The 7,986-nt window shown below is 40.8% G+C and overlaps 1 pseudogene; it reads left to right on the top strand.

Annotated features, from left to right (window-relative positions):
- Positions 1 to 6,120: 6,120 nt before the first annotated feature.
- On the top strand, positions 6,121 to 7,110 carry LOC127183532 (L-lactate dehydrogenase A chain-like; annotated as a pseudogene).
- Positions 7,111 to 7,986: the final 876 nt, after the last annotated feature.

Genomic DNA, 7,986 nt, shown 5'->3' with positions numbered 1-7,986 from the left:
TTTGTAGTAGGAAATTTGAAGTCAAGATAATATAATAAGTACATACATCACAACTATTTTTACTCTCTCTAAATAATAGAAATAAAGTGAAGGTTTTTTTCAAGAGACATGAATCCACAGGGTGACAGTGTGAGGAAAACAGGGGAGAGGGAAAAAAACTAAATATTGGAAAAGAGAGACAGGTGGCAATGATCCTGCTGAGTTCCAAAAATGCCACAGCTGAGAGACTGAGCACTGACCTGATTTATACTCAAGAAATCTCAAAGGACCCTGGCATGTCTTAGTTTATACGCATTAGACTGAACTAAAGGTTTCCAGGTAAATGGTAAAGAAAACAACAAAGCAAAAAACCACTCTGGATGAGTGTGAAAGAGACTGGAATTTGAGCCAGTATATTGAGTAAAGTAGACGTCTTCTCTTCAATATGGCCAGGCCAAGAGAGAACAAAACAACGATGGTGGAAGGGACAATTTACTGTCCTCTACAACCATGGCATCCATTTTTGCCTGGCCTTAAACTTCTGAGCTATTTTTTAAAACACCTTATACATTTGGGATTTGTACCTGTTGATTCCCAATAAATTCTGCAACCCACACCCTCGGACTAAATTTCAGCTTTCACCTGGCAGATTAGAAGATCTCAGAATCTCAGTCTTCGTGGGAAATCTCCTCTTAAGGATATATTATTGATTCCATTTCTCCAGAGATCTTTAACGTGGAGTTTGATGTTGTTAATTCCAGATAGATGAGAGTGAAGGTTTAAATAAGAGATAGAAGGTTAGAGAACAATTACAGTCTAGAAATCCCATTGTCAATCCAGGGCACAGAGGAACTGCCGCTCTCTGTCAGCAGAAGGTACATGCGTGTGCAGATGGAACAGGTTCATGAGGTGAGAGGTGTCTGTGCTTGACACTCAAAGATTGGGTGCTTTAAACAAGGATAATAGTTCAATGCACACTGACTATGAATGTTGAAGATCCAAATCTATCCTTTTATTCCAATTAATTGTGCACGCCATCCTTTCATCTATGTAGATGATTGGGAAAAAATTCTCACTGGTACCAATAGAAGAATGAGTTCTAAATCGCCAGCACCAGGAGATTTCACACAAACAGCCCACCTGGCCACAATTTAGCCATTCTCCAGTCAAGAGTCCTCATATGGGGCTCTTATAATTGCCTTTCTAATCTCTTACATCTATAGTAAGTAGACCCAATAAGACATGACATTTCCCTATGAAAGACAAAAACAAGATGGAAAACAGATCAGCAGATCTGGGAGACCCATAGTCAGGGCAGAAGGTAACAGCACCAAAGTACAGGGGGAAATTGGAAGACTGTGGAAACTCTTTATATCTTGATTATGGTTTGAGGGAAATAAAAGTATCTATTTATGAAAAGTCGAGTTTTTGTTGTTGCTGTTGCTTGTTTGTTTATTTTTTGAGACAGGGTTTCCCGGTGTAGCCTTGGCTGTCCTCGACTTGCTTTGTAGACCAGGCTGGCCTCAAACTCACAGAAATCACTTCTGCCTCCTTGAGTGCTGGAATTACAGGCTTGAGCCACTGTAATCAGCTTGTGAAAAGTCCTTTAATAGTATATCTAAGCCAATAATTTTTGTCATATATAAATTATGATTCCATAAAAGTAATCCCTCTTATTAACACCTAATTTTTAAAAAATTACAATTATAAAACAGAAACAAGATACCCCAAAGAAGAACCTGGTAAAATTCAGAAATAAAACAATCCTATAACATTAAGACATCAGAATATTTTTTTAAAGTCGTAATCTTTCAAAAAGAAATAAACAAATCACAAACTGGAAAGCTCTCTGCCAAGGCTCAAAGGTCATAATGGAAGAGGGAGTAGAAGGGATGTCAAAGTTAGAGTAATAGATGACTAAAATAAAACAGTGTTTTCCAGTTACAACAGGGAAGTTATACTTAAGAACTCACAACAGTTTTGACAGCATGCACATGATCTCCACAAGCTCAAGATAGACTAAATCCCAGGATGGAGGAGTGAGACTGCTACAGAATCTCACCCTTAGCTGAGGATTTAATGGCAATTGATAGCACCTGGGAGAGTTTTCTTTAAGGGTCTAGTCCCTGCTAAGATAGCCAAGAGGATATGAGCCATCTGAATTGTATTTGATGGGCACTAAAAAAATGAGAACTCATAGTTGGGTAGATAGGGAAGAGTGAATATGATCAAAATACATGCACAAAACCCCCCAAAATTATTTAAAATATTTTTAAAAACATAAATTTGGCTGCCCATTTGGTACTGGATAACTAGCATACAAACAAGTAACATTACACAGACTGAGAATGTGTATTATGTATTTAAGAATATATTTGTGTGTAAAAATAATTAATGAAAAGAGGGGTGTGATTTTGAAGGAAATGAGGAAGTATGTTGGAGGGTTTAGAGGGAAGAAAAAGAAGGCCAAGATCATGTAATTATATTGTAATCTCAAAAGATAAAATAAACAATTAGAATAACAGGGGAAATATGGCTTGGATCTTCTTACATCAAAATAATAGTCAAAACAGAAAGAGAAAATATATACAATATACTAAATATCTTAGGCAAGAAAGACCAGTCTGAAAGTCTACCACATACTCTAAGCAATAGATTTTGAAAAATCTAAATGAAATTGGACCCATATCAAAGATGAGTATAGTAACTTTTAGAATGATGAGAGAAATAAAGAAGAATCTAGATGCAGAAAACACACACACACACACACACACACACACTTTCAAAACAAAAGATCTGGAGTAAAATTAGCCTTAGATGCCTCCAAAGCACAAAAGATAAGGAACCGATGTAACAGGCTGCATCTCAAATGTGCTAAGTACCTTATTTCCAGCCTACGCTTTTCCTTAGCCCGACATGAACAGCAGGAAATGGGACAACTAACATTTTCACATAAGAAGAACCAATTGACCTGATTTAAAGCTCTCAACAACAATTTCTCAAGAAACTGTTGGAGAATAACAGCTTCTGAATAAGGACAATATCAAACACTGGGAATACGAAGGAAATATGATACTTAATACAGGACCTAATTGAAAAATAATTTCTAGGTGAATGCAGTAATGAAGTTCCAAAGTTGCGAGCCTTATAGCATTCTACAGTGACCCATAAAGGTCTGTGCAAGATATGCACAAGCACACTAGTCACAGAGCATTTCCACTGTTTTTCATGCTGAAGACAGAAGGCAAGGCAAGCCTGGCCACGGAGTCATCCACAGCTGCCTTCCTCGAAGTTTTACTCTTACCTGATTTCCTTGCTGCCATGTCTACTGGATTTTCTCATCTTGTCAAAGGACTTGGGCATGAAATTCTCCAGGGAGGCACTGGTGTGCTCAGAAATAGAAAATACTAAGGGCCTTTTTCTTTTTGACCTGACTTCTGCGCTGTCCTAAAGCCTGGACCACCCCTCAGCCCTATGAGGTATCTATTGTAAGGCTGCTGTGTTCCCTAACACTCAGCTGAGACTTTCTCACTGGCTTCCTCAGAAGAAAATTTATCAGCTGTGAGATATATTAAAACCAGACTCCAACGACATCTCTTTTCGTAGCACCTTTCTTCTGACACTAGAGTGATATTGTGATGTTACATATCAGGACCAAACCATGCTAAACTAAACTAAACTCAAGGTTTCTACTCAGCGTATCAAATATAAACAGGTCAGTGCTTCAGGGATCATGTAAGTGACTGAATTATAGGAAATAAAATAGACATCCCTAGTAGATGGAGGGAGGCTTCTGGGTGGGAGGAGGGGTGGGGAAGGTAACAGGTGTGGGGGATCAGCAATGCAGAGAACAGGGGAGGGGCTTGGGGAGGATCTGGAGAGAGACTAGAAATCAGTGAGGGGCAATCTCTGGGACAGGGGAGGCTCCCGCTAGCCTATGGGGTGACCCCAGGTGACTTCTAGCATGGGGATTAAGGAGCCTGAAGCGGCCACCTGCTGTAGCCTTAGACCCAGAATTTGTCTTGCCTACAAGAAGTGTAAAGGTAAAGAAAGAGCATAGATTGAGTGAACGGCAAACCAATGAGTGGCCCAACTTGAAATCCACCCCATGGGAGAGAGTCATCCCTGCAGACAGAAACTTAGCATAACTGTCTTTTTGAGAGGATGTGGGATAAATATATGGAAACAGATGCAGAGACCCACAGCCAAACAATAAACAGAGCTCCTGGAAGTTGTTTTTTTTTTTTTTTTTTTAAAGATTTATTATTATGCATATAGTGTTATGCCTGCATGTACACCTGCAGGCCAGAAGAGGGCACCAAAACACATTATGAATAGTTGTGAGCTACAATGTGGTTGCTGGAACTTGAACTCAGGACCTCTGGAAGATCAGTCAGAGCTCTTAACCTGTGAGTCATTGTTGAAGAGTAAGAGGAAGGACTCAGGGAGCCAAAGGGGTCACAGACACCACAACAAGACCTACAGAGTCAAACAACTTGGGCCCATGGATCTCACAGAGACTGAACCACCAACCAAAGAGCTTGCATGAGCTGGACCTAGACTCCCTACACATTTTTTGCAGACATGCAGCTTGATCAACATGTGAGTTCCTTAACAGTGGGAGTAGAGGTTGCCTCTGACTCTGTTGCCTGCTACTGGATCCTTTCCCTCAAGCTGGGCTCCCTTGTCAGACCCTAGTGAGAGGAAGTGCTTAGTATTGCTGTGATTTGAGGTGCCTGGGTGTATTGATACCCCTTGGGGGCCTCATCTTCTCTAACAAACAGGAGACAGAGGACAGGGAAGGTGCATGAGGGCATGAATGAGAGGAGAGGAGAGGCGAGGAGGGGCCTGGGATCGAGCTGTAAAGCAATTAAATTAATAAATAAATGAAAAAATAGTGTAGGGCAGTGAATAGCACAAACTTTAGGATGGGGCAGCAACCCACGACATGACAGGAGGGACACGAAGGGAAGAGGCTACTTAGGAAGCTTTAAAGACCAGTAACACTGATACTTAACTTGTATGGAGCACATTTAATAGCTTTATAGTATGTATTATTTAAATGACCATGCATGTTTTCCTGCAAATTATAACATCTTCAGCTAAGCTCACATCCTATAACAAGCGTCTTATGTTTTGAGAACAGAGATGGTGTTCAGCTGTACTTCTTGCATTTAAGTACACCATGAACTTCTAGGGAACTAAAATTCAGCTTCTTGGAGTCTCTACTAACCAGGTTTCAGATGAATACACTGAATTGCAGCATTTCAAAGTTGCTAGATGTCATGGCTGATTTAAAATTATATCCAGTAAAGCTTTCACTTCTTTTTCAAGTGTTGTGAAACTTTTGGTACCCATAAACAATGCAGTGGCTTTATTTTCATTGACAAGCTACTTTATGCTTCAGAAGAAAAAGCCTCCACTGGTAACTCCCAACCATGTTTTCTTTGGAAAACATTAATTGCTTTCTTAGACCCAGACATATATCAAATATGTTAATATTCCCACTTCCGAATGCTAGGTGTCTGAAAGAGAGGGGCCTTGAGATTGTGAGAGAAATTGGATTAAATTGACTACTGATGAAATTGGAGGGACACATGAGAGGTAAATGATTAAGTCAAAATATCAAAGGGCTCACACAGTGAGAAAATGAGTTCCAAGTCCTGATGAGAAAGGTCGGGATTTATTGGTCTGTTATTGAACTTATTGAAGTTCTATAGTTTGAAATCATAATTCTCATATGATTTCAAAAGTACTAAACGGCCAGCCACTATAAATAGTTTGCAAATCTCTCTGTTTTTAAAATTGTCATCTGTGCTATACAAAGAAATACTCCCTTGATAGAGAAAATGCTTAATAATTGGCTTTTTTCCTGTCTCGGGCAAGGATAACTTAAGTAAAGTGCTCTCTAGTAACAGTTTATCCTAACATGGGTGTTCATTGTGGACTTCTTGCTTCTGATGATATTGTTTAAAAATACTAATAGTAAAATTATTTGAAACTTCATTTCAATTTCTGCACACAAATTCTACAATTAAATCTCATCAGGGTGCTGGAGCCACTGTCGCCAAGTACAGGCCATCCTGCCAAGTGCTCAATGCCCACCATCATGCCCTAGAGGACCCAAAAGGTTAAAAGTCCAAGATGGCATCTCTCAAGGACCAGCTGGTTGTGAATTTTCTTAAGGAAGACGTGGCCCCCACAACAATATAACAATTGTTGGGTTCGGTGCTGTTGGCATGGCTTGTGCCATCAGTATCTTAATGAAGGACTTAGCAGATGAGCGTGCTCTTATTGATGCCGTGGATGACAATCTGACGAGAGATGATGGACCTCCATCATGGCAGCCTCTTCCTTAGGAAACCAAAAATTGTCTCTGGCAAAGACTACAATGTGGCTACCAACTCCAAAGCTGATATCATCACAGCGGGAGCCCGTCAGCGAGAGGGAGAGAGCCTAGCCGACTCAAGTTGGTCCAGCGAAACGTGAACATCTCCAAGTTCATTTCCCAATGTTGTGAAGTGCAGTCCAAACCGCAAGCTGCTCCCTGTTGCCAACGCAGTGGATACCCTGACCTATGTGGCTTGGAAAAATAAGTAGTTTCCCCAAAAAATCAAGTTATAGGAAGTGGTTGCTACTCAGTTCCGTTACCTGATAAGAGAAAAACTGGGAGTTCACACACTGAGCTGTCATGGGTGGGTCCTAGGAGAGCATGGAGACTCCAGTGTGCCCGTCTGGAGTGGCGTCAATATTAACAGCATCTCCCTGAGGAATCTGAACCCAGAACTGGGTACCAATGCAGACAAAAAGCCGTGGAAGGAGGTCCACAGGCACGTCGTGGACAGTGCATACAAGGCTGTATGCAGAAGGGTTACAGGTCTTGGGCCGTTGGCTTCTCTACGGCAGACTTAACTGAAAGCATAATTAAGAGTCTTACAAGGATGCATCCCATCTCCACCATGATAAAGGGTCTCTGTGGGATCAAGGATGATGTCTTCTTCAGTGTCTCTTGTGTCCTGGGGTATAATGGAATCTCGGATGTTGTGAAGGTGACTCTGACTCCTGAAGAGGAAGCCTGCCTGAAGAAAAGTGCAGATACACTGGGGGATCCAGAGAGAGATGCAGTTCTGAAGTCTCCCCATGTCCCAGCACTTCATGTCCGGGCTGCAGCAGACTTTCTCTGGATGCTACACTCTGTCTCCTCCTCATCTGAGCTGTGGTTAGTGCAGTTGTGTTGCAGTGTTCTGGGGTAAAGCTCAGTTCCCACAGCTCTACCCTGATGCTAAGTGGTACTTGTGCAGTGGTAACCTGGTTCGTGCGGCAGTCCCATTGTTCTCAGGACACACTGCTGATTGTGTGCAGGATTCAATCATTCTGGGAGCCTGCTATGTCACTGCTGTGCACCCTCACCAAACATGCCTAGGCCAGCGAGTTCCCAAACAGTCATAACCTGTCTCCAGTGTGTAAATCCATTATGTATATCTTGTGCACAACTGTTTTAGAGAATACTACTTTGTGTATGAGTAGTGTACATTGCAATATTATGTAAAAAGTAAGATCTACATATGGATAATGTAACCAACTACCCAAGTGGCGTGCCAATGAAAACACCAAAGAAACCTTGAACAGTGAAAAAACAAAAACAAAACAAAACAAATACATCTCATTGGGAAGGCAGCAACGTTTCATCTGAATGAAGGCAGTATCTAAAATGCCTTAGCTTTCTAGTAGAGCATAAACTGCTACTCTAGCTGGTTTGTAGCAAAGAGGACCACGAGCTGAAGTAGCCTCCTCCCTACCCATATTTGAAAATATATTTATTTGGAAAATGTAATAAAGACAAAACAAAATTAAAACTATAGACTAATTTCCTCACTACAATGCCACTCTCATGGAGTATATAAAATGAGCTCTAGGTTATTTTTAAGCCAAGAGAGTGCACTTTTATTCCTTCCCCAGATAAATAGACTTTTAAGTATCTATTTATCTGTTTGTGGATTATTTTCA

Source organism: Acomys russatus, chromosome 31 (assembly GCF_903995435.1).
Source record: "Acomys russatus chromosome 31, mAcoRus1.1, whole genome shotgun sequence".
In the NCBI taxonomy this organism is placed as follows: Eukaryota; Metazoa; Chordata; class Mammalia; order Rodentia; family Muridae; genus Acomys; species Acomys russatus.
The sequence above is the reverse complement of the archived record's forward strand: the minus strand, read 5'-3'. Positions and strand labels throughout refer to the sequence as shown.